We start from the raw sequence: 19,505 nt of genomic DNA on the forward strand, positions 1-19,505 counted from the left end.
CTGAGGACTTTTAAAAAATACTTTACAGATTTCCACAATTAATTGGTTCACTAGCTTGCTGACCATTTCCTTGTTTTTTTAAGATAGTATATTCTTGTCACCTCTAGCTGGACATCATTATGCCTTCTTATTTTCCCTCTCCTAGGAATAATGGAAAAAATTTAGGTTGTCTTTCAGAAGATGATAGTTAACCATTTTATAGAAAGTGCAAGGATTTAGTAAATTCTATGTTCTGCATGTCTTCACCTCTGTTCCAAATGCAGGTCATCAGGCTTCTAATTAGGGGCCTCCAGAATGTGCTCAAACACTGAGATACATCCTCTCCTATGGATTGTATTATAGCTTTGTCCATTACAGGAGAGTGCTTTCATGGACATTGAAGTGATGTTACTATATTTGCCAGTGTTAATATGCTACTGTGGACCTAAATCTCACAAGTGACAACACAAAGCATCAGCATGAAAGTTTTCAAAAAAGTGAAAGGGTGGCATGCAGGCATGTTAATGTTTCTTTTTTTTTAAATGACCCATTGTTTCTGTCAGTCTTTCCTTTACAGTGTAACACTGAGCCATTCCATAATTGCTTTAAAATCCTTATCAATCAAGTTTTTTCCCATTCATCTGTTGGTTTGTTTGATTTTCTTGGCTCTTCCGGAGAGATAACTTTCAGTTGCGAAATAACCATAAAAGCTGGAGATGCCGGGGATTGAACCCGGGGCCTCATACATGCAAAGCATGCGCTCTACCACTGAGCTACATCCCCATTCGTTTTGAATAAAGGGTGTTCGAGTGATTGCATCTTTATATGTTTTTCCAGTGCCTCTACTTTCCAGTCATCTTAAGTAAATCTAAGAGGATGGAACGATGAGCACCATTATACTCTGATGGTAAGTAGAGAAACTGTGGTTTCCGCAGGTGATCAGGATGGCAGTAGAGACACAATTCAAACTTTGGATGTTTGTGAGCATTCCTCATCAGCGATGGATTTTTTATCAGAAACCCTAGCAGTTGTAATGGAAGGTATGGAAATTTTCACAGTTGATGGTCAGCAGAGTACTGTCCGATAGCCTGTAGTCTGCTAGGAAATCATCCAGCTCTAAAAGATATTAAATGATCTGGAAGACTTTTGCAACCTGGTGTGTAGCATCCAAAGTGCATGTTGGAAACTTTTTGGCTAATAATATGGAAGAGTTCCTTTCGATGGGTTTTGAAAATCACCTGAGCTCTGAACGTTGAACATGCTATTTATCCATTCTTGAAGCACAATTGGGCATTGTATCCTTTAATTGTCATATTATTTAGTGAGTCTAACGGTTGAATACTCCCAAATCATTGCAAAAGAAAATACCACTGCACTAGGTATCGCTATTCCAGTATCATAATATTTATCAGTTTATAAATGGTCAGATAATATGGTTACTGGATGGTGCACTTCTACACGTGTCACTAATATACAGGTAGAGGAAGAAAGGAAAGAGAGAAAATGTGTATTCGAAGGCACTCCGCGATATCAATAATATGTTAAAAAATCTATATTTTATTTGGTATACTTAAAAAGAATCCCTCCTAATTGAATAGCGAAATATTAAAACCAAAGTGATTTAAGTGAATTAAAATAGCAAAATAAATTGCTATACCCCGCTACTTGATATAAATGTGTATAGCTGTTCAATGTATAATATAGTAATCACTCCTATTTTAGACCAATCTAACAGTTGAATATCACTCCAAATCAAAACTGGTTTAAGTATATATAGTGTAAACTGGACTGATTATCATGTAATCTTGTTAGCAGCAGTATGTGGATGAACTTAATTGGGATCTCTGGCAGTTGTTTAATCGATCTGATGTCCCAATAATCCTATGAAATAACTTTATTTGTCAATAAAAGGATATCTTAAGATAATGAGAGCTCCATATAAACCTGAGACACATTCTCAATGTGATTTCACTAATCTGCATAAACACTATTGTATAGAGCTCAGAAAAGGCTTGAGCTTTTGTATATATTTATAATAGGATTATTAGGGTTAGAATAAGGTCTCTGCCTAGCAATTGTTTGGCTTAGTTTTATAATCAGACACCCTGCTGCCCCAGTAGTTCCACTCATATAACCCAAGACTTCCAACACTCTATGCTCTACCGAAAATTCATAAGAATGATAAAGTTCCACCAGGAGACCCATAGTCTCAGGGGTTGGTAGCTTAACTGAAAAAGCCAGTCAATTTGTAGACCAACATTTACGTGAATTTGTAACGAGTTTACCCTCGTATACAAGAGATACTTTGGATGTACTATCTAAGATCAATAACTTATCAGTAAATAGTGAAACCATGCTGGCATCCCTTGATGTAGAATCCCTGTATACTAATATATTACATCAATTTGGTATCCTGGCAGTCCAATATTTTCTGAACATGAAGACCCAGAGTGACTTTAATACATTTCTAATTGAACTTCTTGATTTTGTTTTGACGAAGAACTATTTTCTATTTGATGATAAATTTTATTTGCAGACCAGAGGAACCGCTATGGGCACATCTTGTGCACCGACGTATGCTAATATCTTTCTTGGCTGGTGGGAGCAACAACATGTATTTAATGATGTCAATGAGAAGTACACTAGCCATATATTATTATGGCTTCGTTATATAGACGACATTTTAATATTATGGGATGGTCAGGAGAATTTATTTCATGAATTCACGGGAATTCTGAACAATAACAACCTCAATTTAAAATTGACTTCAGATATACACCAAAATACCATCAATTTTCTTGACCTAAAAATACAAATTAATAGCGATGGTAGATTATGTACTGATATCTATAGAAAATCTACAGCTACCAATAGCCTATTACATTACACCAGCTCACACTTTCCCCCTGTCCTTAGAGGTCTCCCTAAGGGTGAACTTCTTAGGACCAAACGCAACTGTTCAGATGAGAATACTTTTAAGATCAAGTCTCAGGAATTGCAGATGAGACTAAAACAGCGGGGGTATAGCAACAAAATCATACGGAAAGCAGTACACTCGGTCCAAGAAACAAATAGAGAATCATTAATTTATCCATCTATAAAAGAGAGAGCTCAGAACTCTGGAGTCAGAATGATTGGGTCATTCTGTAATGAATGGAAGGAGATTTCAGAGATCTTCCAGAAACATTGGAATGTATTGCTATTAGATGAAGATCTTAAGCAGTTGCTGGATAACAAAGTCTCTATGACCTGGAGAAGATCCAAGAATCTTAAAGATCAATTAGTGCACAGTCACTTTAGTTCCAACAGAAAGACTCCGAAGACAACTACAGGATTTTTCAAATGTGGCACATGTAAAGCGTGTGAATACTGTATTAAAACCAAAGAATACACTGACCGGTATTCCAAAATCTGTCGAATAACAGAATTTCTGAATTGCAACTCCATAGGCGTAATATACTGCCTAACGTGCCCGTGTAAGTTACAATATATAGGCATGACAAGTAGGCCGTTTAAGAAACGCCTCTTAGAACATGTAAATAATATCAAAAATGCTTCTCGGGATAGAGACAAATTCAAACCTCTGACAACTGTGGCAAAACATTTTTTATTATATCATGAAGGCAATCCTAAACAACTATTAGCCTTTGCCATGGAAAAGGTCTCATTGGGGATTCGTGGGGGAAATTTCCAACAAGAACTCCTCAAACGAGAAGCAAGACAAATTTTCATGATGAATAGTCTGATTCCAAATGGTCTTAATGATACCAATAATCTTATGGTTTATTTATGAACCAAAAACAATTGATTCTTATATCCATAATCTTTTTATTAAGATTCATCATCCTTAGTCACACCCTTTAATGTTAATTATTATCACTACACAATAATTTACAGTGCATATTGTTCACTGAATAAGGCATGAATATTTTATATTACATGCAGTTATAATGTTACACCATATTGCCCTCCTCTCTTTATTTTTGATATATGGGCATCATAGAATATCAGATTGATCATGTTCTCACGTTTTATTTTTTAGCCCTTACTGGGTTTTATGTTTTATTCACTACATTACTGTATATTACAACATATTCACCTCACTACATGGGGAATGAATCCAGATGTTGATTTAGGTAAGATCTAAGAGGATCCAATACAGACAAGATAAGCTTTAATAAAATTTTGGAGGAGATCTAATTAATATAAGAGGGGCCTTAATTTATAACAGAATAATTGAGTAACTAAATCTGTAACCTGTATCATTGGTACTCTATCTAACCCATGTTATTCAATCACAAGTGTAGACACATGGTTCATTTTCACTGGATTTTTATGTTTTAATTATCACATGAAATGATTGTCACCACATACTTACTGTACTATACGGGGAATGAATCTTTGTTTAGATTAAGGTAGAATTTCAGAGGAAACAGACATAGGAAGTTATAACTCAGTATCTACATACTGTTTGTTTACATGCTGACAGCCTGACACACGGATTTACAAATCACCAACTCTCGGGGGCGGGCTAATACTAACTCTAACAAGGGATATGTTAACCTAACCATCAATCATGAAATCATGAGACACAGAGTTGCTGCCCATCAGACCATGACACGTCATTCAAGTGGGCGTGGTGAACTGCATAAATATTCTCAATCCTCTTCATTTCAGATTGCCTTGAAAAAGCATGTAGCGAAACGCGCGCTGGCGTTTACTCTGCTACTGTGTTTAATCACTCCCTGTTATTTTACCTATATTTAGTAATCTTTGATACCAACTATACCCTGCATGGGTTAGATAAAAGCATGAATGTGTGTGTGTGTGTGTGTGTGTGTAGGACTGCAAAAACGGCAGGCTTGCAACTTAGAAGGAGCTTCAACAGACACAGCAGATGCCTGTCTGATAACAGAGTAACTGAACAATCAAATACACGAGTTGAACTACTGGGGCAGCAGGGTGTCTGATTATAAAACTAAGCCAAACATTTGCTAGGCAGAGACCTTATTCTAATCCTAGTAATCCTAAACAGCAGGCTTCCAATTTAGAAGGAGCTTCAACAAACATAGCAGATGCCTGTCTGATAACAGAGTAACTGAACAATCAAATACAGAGTTGAACTACTGGGGCAGCAGGGTGTCTGATTATAAAACTAAGCCAAACAATTGCTAGGCAGAGACCTTATTCTAACCCTAATAATCCTATTATAAATATATACAAAAGCTCAAGCCTTTTCTGAGCTCTATACAATAGTGTTTATGCAGATTAGTGAAATCACATTGAGAATGTGTCTCAGGTTTATATGGAGCTCTCATTATCTTAAGATATCCTTTTATTGACAAATAAAGTTATTTCATAGGATTATTGGGACATCAGATCGATTAAACAACTGCCAGAGATCCCAATTAAGTTCATCCACATACTGCTGCTAACAAGATTACATGATAATCAGTCCAGTTTACACTATATATACTTAAACCAGTTTTGATTTGGAGTGATATTCAACTGTTAGACTGGTCTAAAATAGGAGTGATTACTATATTATACATTGAACAGCTATACACATTTATATCAAGTAGCGGGGTATAGCAATTTATTTTGCTATTTTAATTCACTTAAATCACTTTGGTTTTAATATTTCGCTATTCAATTAGGAGGGATTCTTTTTAAGTATACCAAATAAAATATAGATTTTTTAACATATTATTGATATCGCGGAGTGCCTTCGAATACACATTTTCTCTCTATCCTTTCTTCCTCTACCTGTATATTAGTTACACATGTAGAAGTGCACCATCCAGTAACCATATTATCTGACCATTTATAAACTGATAAATATTATGATACTGGAATAGCGATACCTAGTGCAGTAGTATTTTTTTTTGCAATTGTGTCACTATAGTGATTTTATCACTATCTTTCTCCACTAGCACAGGCAGTTTTCTATTATTGGATTATCATATCCCCCTCTGATTATACATTTTTTGCTCATATTATACACAATGGCATCGTTTAGTATTAACCAAGAATTGAGTCTCAGACAAGAAAAATGGTTACGAGATACTGAAATTGATTTTCTTGATGGCAATTCTCTAGAAGGAAATTATAACAGAGGTTGGTCAGATTATTTAATGGAATTAAAAAATTTAATGTTCAAACAAACTAAAGTACATTGGAATAAAACAATGTTTAACAATTACATCAAACAAAAAATGATTCCAAGAGGTCTGAGACCGAGATTGTATCCGGCCTTCGAATTAGCCACACCAGATCTCAAAAAAGAGTGGGAATCTATTTTGACAAAATGTTCTACTGATTTAATTAACGTATTGTTGAAACATGACAACCTACTATTAGAACAGTATACAAGAGATCTTGCCAGATTAGGAGACAAATTGAAGGAGTTTGAAGGATTAGACCATTTTAAGAAAGCTTATGACAAAGTTAAGGAAGACTTAGATGAATATGACAAATTTATTATGGAGAAAAAACGTACAAAATTTATACGTGTCAAAAATGATTATGCCCAAAATAAAATATTTAAATGGGATTCTCGTAAATCTCAAAGACCCACTACCTCATTCAGCACCTCTGAAATAGAATCATCTGAAGGTGAGACACCTGAAACCTCGCCTAGGAATAGAGACCATATATTTCAATCTAGGGATTTTTTAGGACGAGGTTCAAGAGATATAGAAGGAGGGAGCCATGTACAAACAAACCGATACGAAGGGGCCGGGGCAAAATCCAAAGACAGAAAGAGGAAGCAAATGGAAGGATTAGAAGGCCCCCAAACATTTCGGAGGAACAACAGACGACAGAGATAATGGAGGACACTTTGAGAATTATAAATTTGTCAGATAGATTACTTGATACTACACATATTCAAGTACTTAGTAAGGGATTAACATTTTCTCCAACGAAAACGTTCAATAGATTTGAATGGGAGAAAGACCTTATGCTATTTACAAGAAAACTTCTCCTTAAAAAATTCTTTAGCAATAAAGAGAGACTCAATTCAGATACAAATGATGCTACTGCACAAGTACTCAGTCTAGAAACTGAAGAGGATAGACAGGCCTTACAGATTTTACAGGAATTGGATACCAACTCTGGTCAGTGCTTACCAATGGATAGCAATACTGTCAATTTACAACTCAAGAAAAAATCTAAATTTTCTCCTGACCTGTCAATATGCCCACAAGTCAGAATATACAGAGATCTAGTGTCAAGGGATCTTGATAAATTAATGAGTAAATCTAAATATCCACAATCTAAATGTAATCTCACTGTACAAGAGAGGAATGCTCTAAGGGATTTAGAATCTTGGAAGGACATAGTGATTAAACCCTCTGATAAAGGGGGGAATGTTGTCCTATGGCCAGTATCAATGTATAAGGCTGAGATATATCGCCAATTGAATGATCCCTTATGTTATAAAAGACTTATCTTCAACCCCACTGCAAACTTTCTTACAATGTATATGAATTTAATAAAACAAGCTTTCCATAATGGAATAATATAAAAAATGGACTTTGATTTTCTTGAGGTAGAAAACCCAAGAATTCCAACACTCTATGCTCTACCGAAAATTCATAAGAATGATAAAGTTCCACCAGGGAGACCCATAGTCTCAGGGGTTGGTAGCTTAACTGAAAAAGCCAGTCAATTTGTAGACCAACATTTACATGAATTTGTAACGAGTTTACCCTCGTATACAAGAGATACTTTGGATGTACTATCTAAGATCAATGACTTATCAGTAAATAGTGAAACCATGCTGGCATCCCTCGATGTAGAATCCCTGTATACTAATATATTACATCAATTTGGTATCCTGGCAGTCCAATATTTTCTGAACATGAAGACCCAGAGTGACTTTAATACATTTCTAATTGAACTTCTTGATTTTGTTTTGACGAAGAACTATTTTCTATTTGATGATAAATTTTATTTGCAGACCAGAGGAACCGCTATGGGCACATCTTGTGCACCGACGTATGCTAATATCTTTCTTGGCTGGTGGGAGCAACAACATGTATTTAATGATGTCAATGAGAAGTACACTAGCCATATATTATTATGGCTTCGTTATATAGACGACATTTTAATATTATGGGATGGTCAGGAGAATTTATTTCATGAATTCACGGGAATTCTGAACAATAACAACCTCAATTTAAAATTGACTTCAGATATACACCAAAATACCATCAATTTTCTTGACCTAAAAATACAAATTAATAGCGATGGTAGATTATGTACTGATATCTATAGAAAATCTACAGCTACCAATAGCCTATTACATTACACCAGCTCACACTTTCCCCCTGTCCTTAGAGGTCTCCCTAAGGGTGAACTTCTTAGGACCAAACGCAACTGTTCAGATGAGAATACTTTTAAGATCAGGTCTCAGGAATTGCAGATGAGACTAAAACGGCGGGGGTATAGCAACAAAATCATACGGAAAGCAGTACACTCGGTCCAAGAAACAAATAGAGAATCATTAATTTATCCATCTATAAAAGAGAGAGCTCAGAACTCTGGAGTCAGAATGATTGGGTCATTCTGTAATGAATGGAAGGAGATTTCAGAGATCTTCCAGAAACATTGGAATGTATTGCTATTAGATGAAGATCTTAAGCAGTTGCTGGATAACAAAGTCTCTATGACCTGGAGAAGATCCAAGAATCTTAAAGATCAATTAGTGCACAGTCACTTTAGTTCCAACAGAAAGACTCCGAAGAAAACTACAGGATTTTTCAAATGTGGCACATGTAAAGCGTGTGAATACTGTATTAAAACCAAAGAATACACTGACCGGTATTCCAAAATCTGTCGAATAACAGAATTTCTGAATTGCAACTCCATAGGCGTAATATACTGCCTAACGTGCCAGTGTAAGTTACAATATATAGGCATGACAAGTAGGCCGTTTAAGAAACGCCTCTTAGAACATGTAAATAATATCAAAAATGCTTCTCGGGATAGAGACAAATTCAAACCTCTGACAACTGTGGCAAAACATTTTTTATTATATCATGAAGGCAATCCTAAACAACTATTAGCCTTTGCCATGGAAAAGGTCTCATTGGGGATTCGTGGGGGAAATTTCCAACAAGAACTCCTCAAACGAGAAGCAAGACAAATTTTCATGATGAATAGTCTGATTCCAAATGGTCTTAATGATACCAATAATCTTATGGTTTATTTATGAACCAAAAACAATTGATTCTTATATCCATAATCTTTTTATTAAGATTCATCATCCTTAGTCACACCCTTTAATGTTAATTATTATCACTACACAATAATTTACAGTGCATATTGTTCACTGAATAAGGCATGAATATTTTATATTACATGCAGTTATAATGTTACACCATATTGCCCTCCTCTCTTTATTTTTGATATATGGGCATCATAGAATATCAGATTGATCATGTTCTCACGTTTTATTTTTTAGCCCTTACTGGGTTTTATGTTTTATTCACTACATTACTGTATATTACAACATATTCACCTCACTACATGGGGAATGAATCCAGATGTTGATTTAGGTAAGATCTAAGAGGATCCAATACAGACAAGATAAGCTTTAATAAAATTTTGGAGGAGATCTAATTAATATAAGAGGGACCTTAATTTATAACAGAATAATTGAGTAACTAAATCTGTAACCTGTATCATTGGTACTCTATCTAACCCATGTTATTCAATCACAAGTGTAGACACATGGTTCATTTTCACTGGATTTTTATGTTTTAATTATCACATGAAATGATTGTCACCACATACTTACTGTACTATACGGGGAATGAATCTTTGTTTAGATTAAGGTAGAATTTCAGAGGAAACAGACATAGGAAGTTATAACTCAGTATCTACATACTGTTTGTTTACATGCTGACAGCCTGACACACGGATTTACCAATCACCAACTCTCGGGGGCGGGCTAATACTAACTCTAACAAGGGATATGTTAACCTAACCATCAATCATGAAATCATGAGACACAGAGTTGCTGCCTATCAGACCATGACACGTCATTCAAGTGGGCGTGGTGAACTGCATAAATATTCTCAATCCTCTTCATTTCAGATTGCCTTGAAAAAGCATGTAGCGAAACGCGCGTTGGCGTTTACCCTGCTACTGTGTTTAATCACTCCCTGTTATTTTACCTATATTTAGTAATCTTTGATACCAACTATACCCTGCATGGGTTAGATAAAAGCATGAATGTGTGTGTGTGTGTGTGTGTGTGTGTGTGTGTGTGTGTGTGTGTGACTGCAAAAACGGCAGGCTTGCAACTTAGAAGGAGCTTCAACAGACACAGCAGATGCCTGTCTGATAACAGAGTAACTGAACAATCAAATACACGAGTGGAACTACTGGGGCAGCAGGGTGTCTGATTATAAAACTAAGCCAAACATTTGCTAGGCAGAGACCTTATTCTAATCCTAGTAATCCTAAACGGCAGGCTTCCAATTTAGAAGGAGCTTCAACAAACATAGCAGATGCCTATCTGATAACAGAGTAACTGAACAATCAAATATACGAGTGGAACTACTGGGGCAGCAGGGTGTCTGATTATAAAACTAAGCCAAACAATTGCTAGGCAGAGACCTTATTCTAACCCTAATAATCCTATTATAAATATATACAAAAGCTGAAGCCTTTTCTGAGCTCTATACAATAGTGTTTATGCAGATTAGTGAAATCACATTGAGAATGTGTCTCAGGTTTATATGGAGCTCTCATTATCTTAAGATATCCTTTTATTGACAAATAAAGTTATTTCATAGGATTATTGGGACATCAGATCGATTAAACAACTGCCAGAGATCCCAATTAAGTTCATCCACATACTGCTGCTAACAAGATTACATGATAATCAGTCCAGTTTACACTATATATACTTAAACCAGTTTTGATTTGGAGTGATATTCAACTGTTAGACTGGTCTAAAATAGGAGTGATTACTATATTATACATTGAACAGCTATACACATTTATATCAAGTAGCGGGGTATAGCAATTTATTTTGCTATTTTAATTCACTTAAATCACTTTGGTTTTAATATTTCGCTATTCAATTAGGAGGGATTCTTTTTAAGTATACCAAATAAAATATAGATTTTTTAACATATTATTGATATCGCGGAGTGCCTTCAAATACACATTTTCTCTCTATCCTTTCTTCCTCTACCTGTATACTCCCAAATCATTGTAGAATCTCGCCTATGATTTAACATTCTTAGAGCTCTTTCGTGCCTATATATGATACTTTTCAGTAAATCCCTATTCAGTCTCTTATCTGGTGTATTGCCTTTTCCAATAAACATAACATCTTCAAGAAGAATTAGTGAAATAAAGGTCCTGAGGACTTTGGAAAAATACTTTACAGATTTCCACAATTAATTGGTTCACTAGCTTGCTGACCATTTCCTTTTTTTTTTAAGATAGTATATTCTTGTCACCTCTAGCTGGACATCATTATGCCTTCTTATTTTCCCTCTCCTAGGAATAATGGAAAAAAGGTAGGTTGTCTTTCAGAAGATGATAGTTAACCATTTTATAGAAAGTGCAAGGATTTAGTAAATTCTATGTTCAGCATGTCTTCACCTCTGTTCCAAATGCAGGTCATCAGGCTTCTAATTAGGGGCCTCCAGAATGTGGAGAAGGGGCCTCCTATGGATTGTATTATAGCTTTGTCCATTACAGGAGGGTGCTTTCATGGACATTGAAGTGATGTTACTATATTTGCCAGTGTTAATATGCTACTGTGGACCTAAATCTCACAAGTGACAACACAAAGCATCAGCATGAAAGTTTTCAAAAAAGTGAAAGGGTGGCGTGCAGGCATGTTAATGTTTCTTTTTTTTTTTATGACCCATTGTATCTGTCAGTCTTTCCTTTACAGTGTAACACTGAGCCATTCCATAATTGCTTTAAAATCCTTATCAATCAAGTTTTTTCCCATTCATCTGTTGGTTTGTTTGATTTTCTAAAAGATATTAAATGATCTGGAAGACTTTTGCAACCTGGTGTGTAGCATCCAAAGTGCATGTTGGAAACTTTTTGGCTAATAATATGGAAGAGTTCCTTTTCGAGGGGTTTTGAAAATCACCTGAGCTCTGAACGTTGAACATGCTATTTATCCATTCTTGAAGCACAATTGGGCATTGTATCCTTTAATTGTCATATTATTTAGTGAGTCTAACGGTTGAATACTCCCAAATCATTGTAGAATCTCGCCTGTGATTTAACATTCTTAGAGCTCTTTCGTGCCTATATATGATCCTTTCCAGTAAATACCTATTCAGTCTCTTATCTGGTGTATTGCCTTTTCCAATAAACATAACATCTTCAAGAAGAATTCGTGAAATACAGGTCCTGAGGACTTTGGAAAAATACTTTACAGATTTCCACAATTAATTGGTTCACTAGCTTGCTGACCATTTCCTTGTTTTTTTAAGATAGTATATTCTTGTCACCTCTAGCTGGACATCATTATGCCTTCTTATTTTCCCTCTCCTAGGAATAATGGAAAAAAGGTAGGTTGTCTTTCAGAAGATAATAGTTAACCATTTTATAGAAAGTGCAAGGATTTAGTAAATTCTATGTTCAGCATGTCTTCACCTCTGTTCCAAATGCAGGTCATCGGGCTTCTATTTAGGGGCCTCCAGAATGTGCTCAAACACTGAGATACATCCTCTCCTATGGATTGTATTATAGCTTTGTCCATTACAGGAGAGTGCTTTCATGGACATTGAAGTGATGTTACTATATTTGCCAGTGTTAATATGCTACTGTGGACCTAAATCTCACAAGTGACAACACAAAGCATCAGCATGAAAGTTTTCAAAAAAGTGAAAGGGTGGCATGCAGGCAAGTTAATGTTTCTTTTTTTTTTAAATGACCCGTTGTTTCTGTCAGTCTTTCTTTTACAGTGTAACACTGAGCCATTCCATAATTGCTTTAAAATCCTTATCAATCAAGTTTTTTCCCATTCATCTGTTGGTTTGTTTGATTTTCTAAAAGATATTAAATGATCTGGAAGACTTTTGCAACCTGGTGTGTAGCATCCAAAGTGCATGTTGGAAACTTTTTGGCTAATAATATGGAAGAGTTCCTTTCGATGGGTTTTGAAAATCACCTGAGCTCTGAACGTTGAACATGCTATTTATCCATTCTTGAAGCACAATTGGGCATTGTATCCTTTAATTGTCATATTATTTAGTGAGTCTAACGGTTGAATACTCCCAAATCATTGTAGAATCTCACCTGTGATTTAACATTCTTAGAGCTCTTTCGTGCCTATATATGATCCTTTCCAGTAAATCCCTATTCAGTCTCTTATCTGGTGTATTGCCTTTTCCAATAAACATAACATCTTCAAGAAGAATTAGTGAAATACAGGTCCTGAGGACTTTGGAAAAATACTTTACAGATTTCCACAATTAATTGGTTCACTAGCTTGCTGACCATTTCCTTGTTTTTTTAAGATAGTATATTCTTGTCACCTCTAGCTGGACATCATTATGCCTTCTTATTTTCCCTCTCCTAGGAATAATGGAAAAAAGGTAGGTTGTCTTTCAGAAGATGATAGTTAACCATTTTATAGAAAGTGCAAGGATTTAGTAAATTCTATGTTCAGCATGTCTTCACCTCTGTTCCAAATGCAGGTCATCAGGCTTCTAATTCGGGGCCTCCAGAATGTGCTCAAACACTGAGATACATCCTCTTCTATGGATTGTATTATAGCTTTGTCCATTACAGGAGAGTGCTTTCATGGACATTGAAGTGATGTTACTATATTTGCCAGTGTTAATATGCTACTGTGGACCTAAATCTCACAAGTGACAACACAAAGCATCAGCATGAAAGTTTTCAAAAAGTGAAAGGGTGGCGTGCAGGCATGTTAATGTTTCTTTTTTTTTAAATGACCCATTGTTTCTGTCAGTCTTTCCTTTACAGTGTAACACTGAGCCATTCCATAATTGCTTTAAAATCCTTATCAATCAAATTTTTTTCCCATTCATCTGTTGGGCTGTTTTTATTTTCTTGGCTCTTCCGGAGAGATAACTTTCAGTTGCGAAAGTAACCATAAAAGCTGGAGATGCCGGGGATTGAACCCGGGGCCTCATACATGCAAAGCATACGCTCTACCACTGAGCTACATCCCCATTTGTTTTGCATAAAGGGTGTTCGAGTGATTGCATCTTTATATGTTTTTCCAGTGCCACTACTTTCCAGTCATCTTAAGTAAATCTAAGAGGATGGAACGATGAGCACCATTATACTCTGATGATAAGTAGAGAAACTGTGGTTTCCGCAGGTGATCAGGATGGCAGTAGAGACACAATTCAAACTTTGGATGTTTGTGAGCATTCCTCATCAGCGATGGATTTTTTTATCAGAAACCCTGGCAGTTGTAATGGAAGGCATGGAAATTTACACAGTTGATGGTGAGCAGAGTACGGACGGACTTTCTAAAAAGTGTCCTACGAAGCCAAGTCCATGAATAAAGCCTGTGCACAAGCATTTATTCTTGTATTGTTGCCAAAAACCAATTCCATATGCAATGGCAGCTAAATATTTCCTGAGTATAGTGTCTCCCTAGAAAAAACAAGATCACAGGAAGAAAAATAAACTGCTCTACACCATTTCAGCTATCCAAGTGTCCCTCCGCTTTTTTTTTTTTTTAAGTGTGAAAATTTTTTGGACTCCATCATTGTCCCATTTCACCATGAATATGTGAACTAGATTTATCATTTTGGAAACCTGCATTGTTTTGCTATGGGCAAGGTCGATTTTTACCTATGTAACCAGAGCACTGTTAGGGTAAAGAAAAGAAAGTATGTTGATTTTGACATAAAGACTGGCAGCAGCATTCTGTTAAAATGAGCTGAGAATGTAATTGACTTTTTTCTTTAACTAAACAGAAAAGAAACAAAGTTTCTACCACAAGTTTACCAATTTAGGATTGCCTTAGATAATGAAGAGGATGGTTTCGATCCATCGACCTCTGGGTTATGGGCCCAGCACACTTCCGCTGCGCCACTCTGCTAGTCATGCAATGTTTGTTGACTCCTGAAGGTTTGAGGCAACCCAGGAAAGAACCAATATTTATTTTTGTTGGTTGGCAGATAAAGAACAGTAATGAAATGTCATGAAATTTGTCCGGAATAATGCATTTCAGCCCATGTCATGAACACACACTGCAAGTTGTCTCTGTGGTGCAATTGGTTAGCATGTTCGGCTGTTAACCGAAAGGTTGGTGGTTCAAGCCCACCCAGGGACGTAGATGACTGGTTTTTATATCAATTTTTAGACATCATCTAATCCATCCTTTTGAGCTGTGGGGTGCCTCTGATCCAATTACCTTCATGCCTATCAATGGTGAGTTTAGTTTGTTCTAGACAGTTTTACTCAACTTCATACTTTGGAAATCCAATTTAGCAACTGGTTGCAGAGGTAAATATATTGGACAGACTGTGGAAACCAAATTAGTATTAAAATTGCTCTCCCTGTTCCTACCTTGTAGTTACGCTACCAAAACGGACTTTCTAAAAAGTGTCCTACGAAGCCAAGTCCATGAATAAAGCCTGTGCACAAGCATTTATTCTTGTATTGTTGCCAAAAACCAATTCCATATGCAATGGCAGCTAAATGTTTCCTGAGTATAGTGTCTCCCTAGAAAAAACAAGTTCACAGGAAGAAAAATAAACTGCTCTACACCATTTCAGCTATCCAAGTGTCCCTCCGCTTTTTTTTTTTTTTTTTTTTAAGTGTGAAAATTTTTTGGACTCCATCATTGTCCCATTTCACCATGAATATGTGAACTAGATTTATCATTTTGGAAACCTGCATTGTTTTGCTATGGGCAAGGTCGATTTTTACCTATGTAACCAGAGCACTGTTAGGGTAAAGAAAAGAAAGTATGTTGATTTTGACATAAAGACTGGTAGCAGCATTCTGTTGAAATGAGCTGAGATTGTAATTGACTTTTTTCTTTAACTAAACAGAAAAGAAACAGTTTCTACCACAAGTTTACCAATTTAGGATTGCCTTAGATAATGAAGAAAGAGCAAGTAGCAGAGGATGGTTTCGATCCATCGACCTCTGGGTTATGGGCCCAGCACGCTTCCGCTGCGCCACTCTGCTAGTCATGCAATGTTTGTTGACTCCTGAAGGTTTGAGGCAACCCAGGAAAGAACCAATATTTATTTTTGTTGGTTGGCAGATAAAGAACAGTAATGAAATGTCATGAAATTTGTCCGGAATAATGCATTTCAGCCCATGTCATGAACACATGCTGCAAGTTGTCTCTGTGGCGCAATTGGTTAGCGTGTTTGGCTGTTAACCGAAAGGTTGGTGGTTCAAGCCCACCCAGGGACGTAGATGACTGGTTTTCATATCAATTTTTAGACATAATCTAATCCATCCTCTTGAGGTGTGGGGTGCCTCTGATCCAATTACCTTCATGCCTATCAATGGTGAGTTTAGTTTGTTCTAGACAGTTTTACTCAACTTCATACTTTGGAAATCCAATTTAGCAACTGGTTGCAGAGGTAAATATATTGGACAGACTGTGGAAACCAAATTAGTATTAAAATTGCTCTCCCTGTTCCTACCTTGTAGTTACGCTACCAAAACGGACTTTCTAAAAAGTGTCCTACGAAGCCAAGTCCATGAATAAAGCCTGTGCACAAGCATTTATTCTTGTATTGTGGCCAAAAACCAATTCCATATGCAATGGCAGCTAAATGTTTCCTGAGTATAGTGTCTCCCTAGAAAAAACAAGGTCACAGGAAGAAAAATAAACTGCTCTACACCATTTCAGCTATCCAAGTGTCCCTCCGCTTTTTTTTTTTTTTTTTTTAAGTGTGAAAATTTTTTGGACTCCATCATTGTCCCATTTCACCATGAATATGTGAACTAGATTTATCATTTTGGAAACCTGCATTGTTTTGCTATGGGCAAGGTCGATTTTTACCTATGTAACCAGAGCACTGTTAGGGTAAAGAAAAGAAAGTATGTTGATTTTGACATAAAGACTGGCAGCAGCATTCTGTTAAAATGAGCTGAGATTGTAATTGACTTTTTTCTTTAACTAAACAGAAAAGAAACAAAGTTTCTACCACAAGTTTACCAATTTAGGATTGCCTTAGATAATGAAGAAAGAGCAAGTAGCAGAGGATGGTTTCGATCCATCGACCTCTGGGTGATGGGCCCAGCATGCTTCCGCTGCGCCACTCTGCTAGTCATGCAATGTTTGTTGACTCCTGAAGGTTTGAGGCAACCCAGGAAAGAACCAATATTTATTTTTGTTGGTTGGCAGATAAAGAACAGTAATGAAATGTCATGAAATTTGTCCGGAATAATGCATTTCAGCCCATGTCATGAACACACGCTGCAAGTTGTCTCTGTGGCGCAATTGGTTAGCGTGTTCGGCTGTTAACCAAAAGGTTGGTGGTTCAAGCCCACCCAGGGATGTAGATGACTGGTTTTCATATCAATTTTTAGACATCATCTAATCCATCCTCTTGAGGTGTGGGGTGCCTCTGATCCAATTACCTTCATGCCTATCAATGGTGAGTTTAGTTTGTTCTAGACAGTTTTACTCAACTTCATACTTTGGAAATCCAATTTAGCAACTGGTTGCAGAGGTAAATATATTGGACAGACTGTGGAAACCAAATTAGTATTAAAATTGCTCTCCCTGTTCCTACCTTGTAGTTACGCTACCAAAACGGACTTTCTAAAAAGTGTCCTACGAAGCCAAGTCCATGAATAAAGCCTGTGCACAAGCATTTATTCTTGTATTGTTGCCAAAAACCAATTCCATATGCAATGGCAGCTAAATGTTTCCTGAGTATAGTGTCTCCCTAGAAAAAACAAGTTCACAGGAAGAAAAATAAACTGCTCTACACCATTTCAGCTATCCAAGTGTCCCTCCGCTTTTTTTTTTTTTTTTTTTTTTTAAGTGTAAAATTTTTTTGGACTCCATCATTGTCCCATTTCACCATGAATATGTGAACTAGATTTATTATTTTGGAAACCTGCATTGTTTTGCTATGGGCAATGTCGATTTTTACCTATGTAACCAGAGCACTGTTAGGGTAAAGAAAAGAAAGTATGTTGATTTTGACATAAAGACTGGCAGCAGCATTCTGTTAAAATGAGCTGAGATTGTAATAGACTTTTTTCTTTAACTAAACAGAAAAGAAACAAAGTTTCTACCACAAGTTTACCAATTTAGGATTGCCTTAGATAGTGAAGAAAGAGCAAGTAGCAGAGGATGGTTTCGATCCATCGACCTCTGGGTTATGGGCCCAGCACGCTTCCGCTGCGCCACTCTGCTAGTCATGCAATGTTTGTTGACTCCTGAAGGTTTGAGGCAACCCAGGAAAGAACCAATATTTATTTTTGTTGGTTTGGCAGATAAAGAACAGTAATGAAATGTCATGAAATTTGTCTGGAATAATGCATTTCAGCCCATGTCATGAACACATGCTGCAAGTTGTCTCTGTGGCGCAATTGGTTAGCGTGTTCGGCTGTTAACCGAAAGGTTGGTGGTTCAAGCCCACCCAGGGACGTAGATGACTGGTTTTCATATCAATTTTTAGACATCATCTAATCCATCCTCTTGAGGTGTGGGGTGCCTCTGATCCAATTACCTTCATGCCTATCAATGGTGAGTTTAGTTTGTTCTAGACAGTTTTACTCAACTTCATACTTTGGAAATCCAATTTAGCAACTGGTTGCAGAGGTAAATATATTGGACAGACTGTGGAAACCAAATTAGTATTAAAATTGCTCTCCCTGTTCCTACCTTGTAGTTACGCTACCAAAACGGACTTTCTAAAAAGTGTCCTACGAAGCCAAGTCCATGAATAAAGCCTGTGCACAAGCATTTATTCTTGTATTGTTGCCAAAAACCAATTCCATTTGCAATGGCAGCTAAATGTTTCCTGAGTATAGTGTCTCCCTAGAAAAAACAAGTTCACAGGAAGAAAAATAAACTGCTCTACACCATTTCAGCTATCCAAGTGTCCCTCCGCTTTTTTTTTTTTTAAGTGTGAAAATTTTTTGGACTCCATCATTGTCCCATTTCACCATGAATATGTGAACTAGATTTATCATTTTGGAAACCTGCATTGTTTTGCTATGGGCAAGGTCGATTTTAACCTATGTAACCAGAGCACTGTTAGGGTAAAGAAAAGAAAGTATGTTGATTTTGACATAAAGACTGGCAGCAGCATTCTGTTAAAATGAGCTGAGATTGTAATTGACTTTTTTCTTTAACTAAACAGAAAAGAAACAAAGTTTCTACCACAAGTTTACCAATTTAGGATTGCCTTAGATAATGAAGAAAGAGCAAGTAGCAGAGGATGGTTTCAATCCATCGACTTCTGGGTTATGGGCCCAGCACGCTTCTGCTGCGCCACTCTGCTAGTCATGCAATGTTTGTTGACTCCTGAAGGTTTGAGGCAACCCAGGAAAGAACCAATATT

The 19,505-nt window shown here is 36.6% G+C and overlaps 8 non-coding genes across 8 annotated transcripts; 4 read left to right on the forward strand and 4 right to left on the reverse strand.

The window, feature by feature from the left end:
* Window positions 1-690: 690 nt before the first annotated feature.
* On the reverse strand, window positions 691-762 carry TRNAA-UGC (transfer RNA alanine (anticodon UGC)). The gene has a single exon. It is a non-coding gene; the product is annotated as a tRNA-Ala (tRNA).
* Window positions 763-14,099: 13,337 nt separating this feature from the next.
* TRNAA-UGC (transfer RNA alanine (anticodon UGC)) lies at window positions 14,100-14,171 on the reverse strand. The gene has a single exon. It is a non-coding gene; the product is annotated as a tRNA-Ala (tRNA).
* Window positions 14,172-15,215: 1,044 nt separating this feature from the next.
* On the forward strand, window positions 15,216-15,289 carry TRNAN-GUU (transfer RNA asparagine (anticodon GUU)). Its single transcript has one exon. It is a non-coding gene; the product is annotated as a tRNA-Asn (tRNA).
* A 791-nt stretch (window positions 15,290-16,080) lies between these two features.
* On the reverse strand, window positions 16,081-16,152 carry TRNAM-CAU (transfer RNA methionine (anticodon CAU)). Its single transcript has one exon. It is a non-coding gene; the product is annotated as a tRNA-Met (tRNA).
* Window positions 16,153-16,312: 160 nt separating this feature from the next.
* TRNAN-GUU (transfer RNA asparagine (anticodon GUU)) lies at window positions 16,313-16,386 on the forward strand. Its single transcript has one exon. It is a non-coding gene; the product is annotated as a tRNA-Asn (tRNA).
* A 1,024-nt stretch (window positions 16,387-17,410) lies between these two features.
* TRNAN-GUU (transfer RNA asparagine (anticodon GUU)) lies at window positions 17,411-17,484 on the forward strand. Its single transcript has one exon. It is a non-coding gene; the product is annotated as a tRNA-Asn (tRNA).
* A 796-nt stretch (window positions 17,485-18,280) lies between these two features.
* Window positions 18,281-18,352, reverse strand: TRNAM-CAU (transfer RNA methionine (anticodon CAU)). Its single transcript has one exon. It is a non-coding gene; the product is annotated as a tRNA-Met (tRNA).
* Window positions 18,353-18,513: 161 nt separating this feature from the next.
* On the forward strand, window positions 18,514-18,587 carry TRNAN-GUU (transfer RNA asparagine (anticodon GUU)). The gene has a single exon. It is a non-coding gene; the product is annotated as a tRNA-Asn (tRNA).
* The last annotated feature ends 918 nt before the right edge of the window (window positions 18,588-19,505 follow it).

Source organism: Mixophyes fleayi, chromosome 3 (assembly GCF_038048845.1).
Source record: "Mixophyes fleayi isolate aMixFle1 chromosome 3, aMixFle1.hap1, whole genome shotgun sequence".
Lineage (NCBI taxonomy): Eukaryota > Metazoa > Chordata > Amphibia > Anura > Limnodynastidae > Mixophyes > Mixophyes fleayi.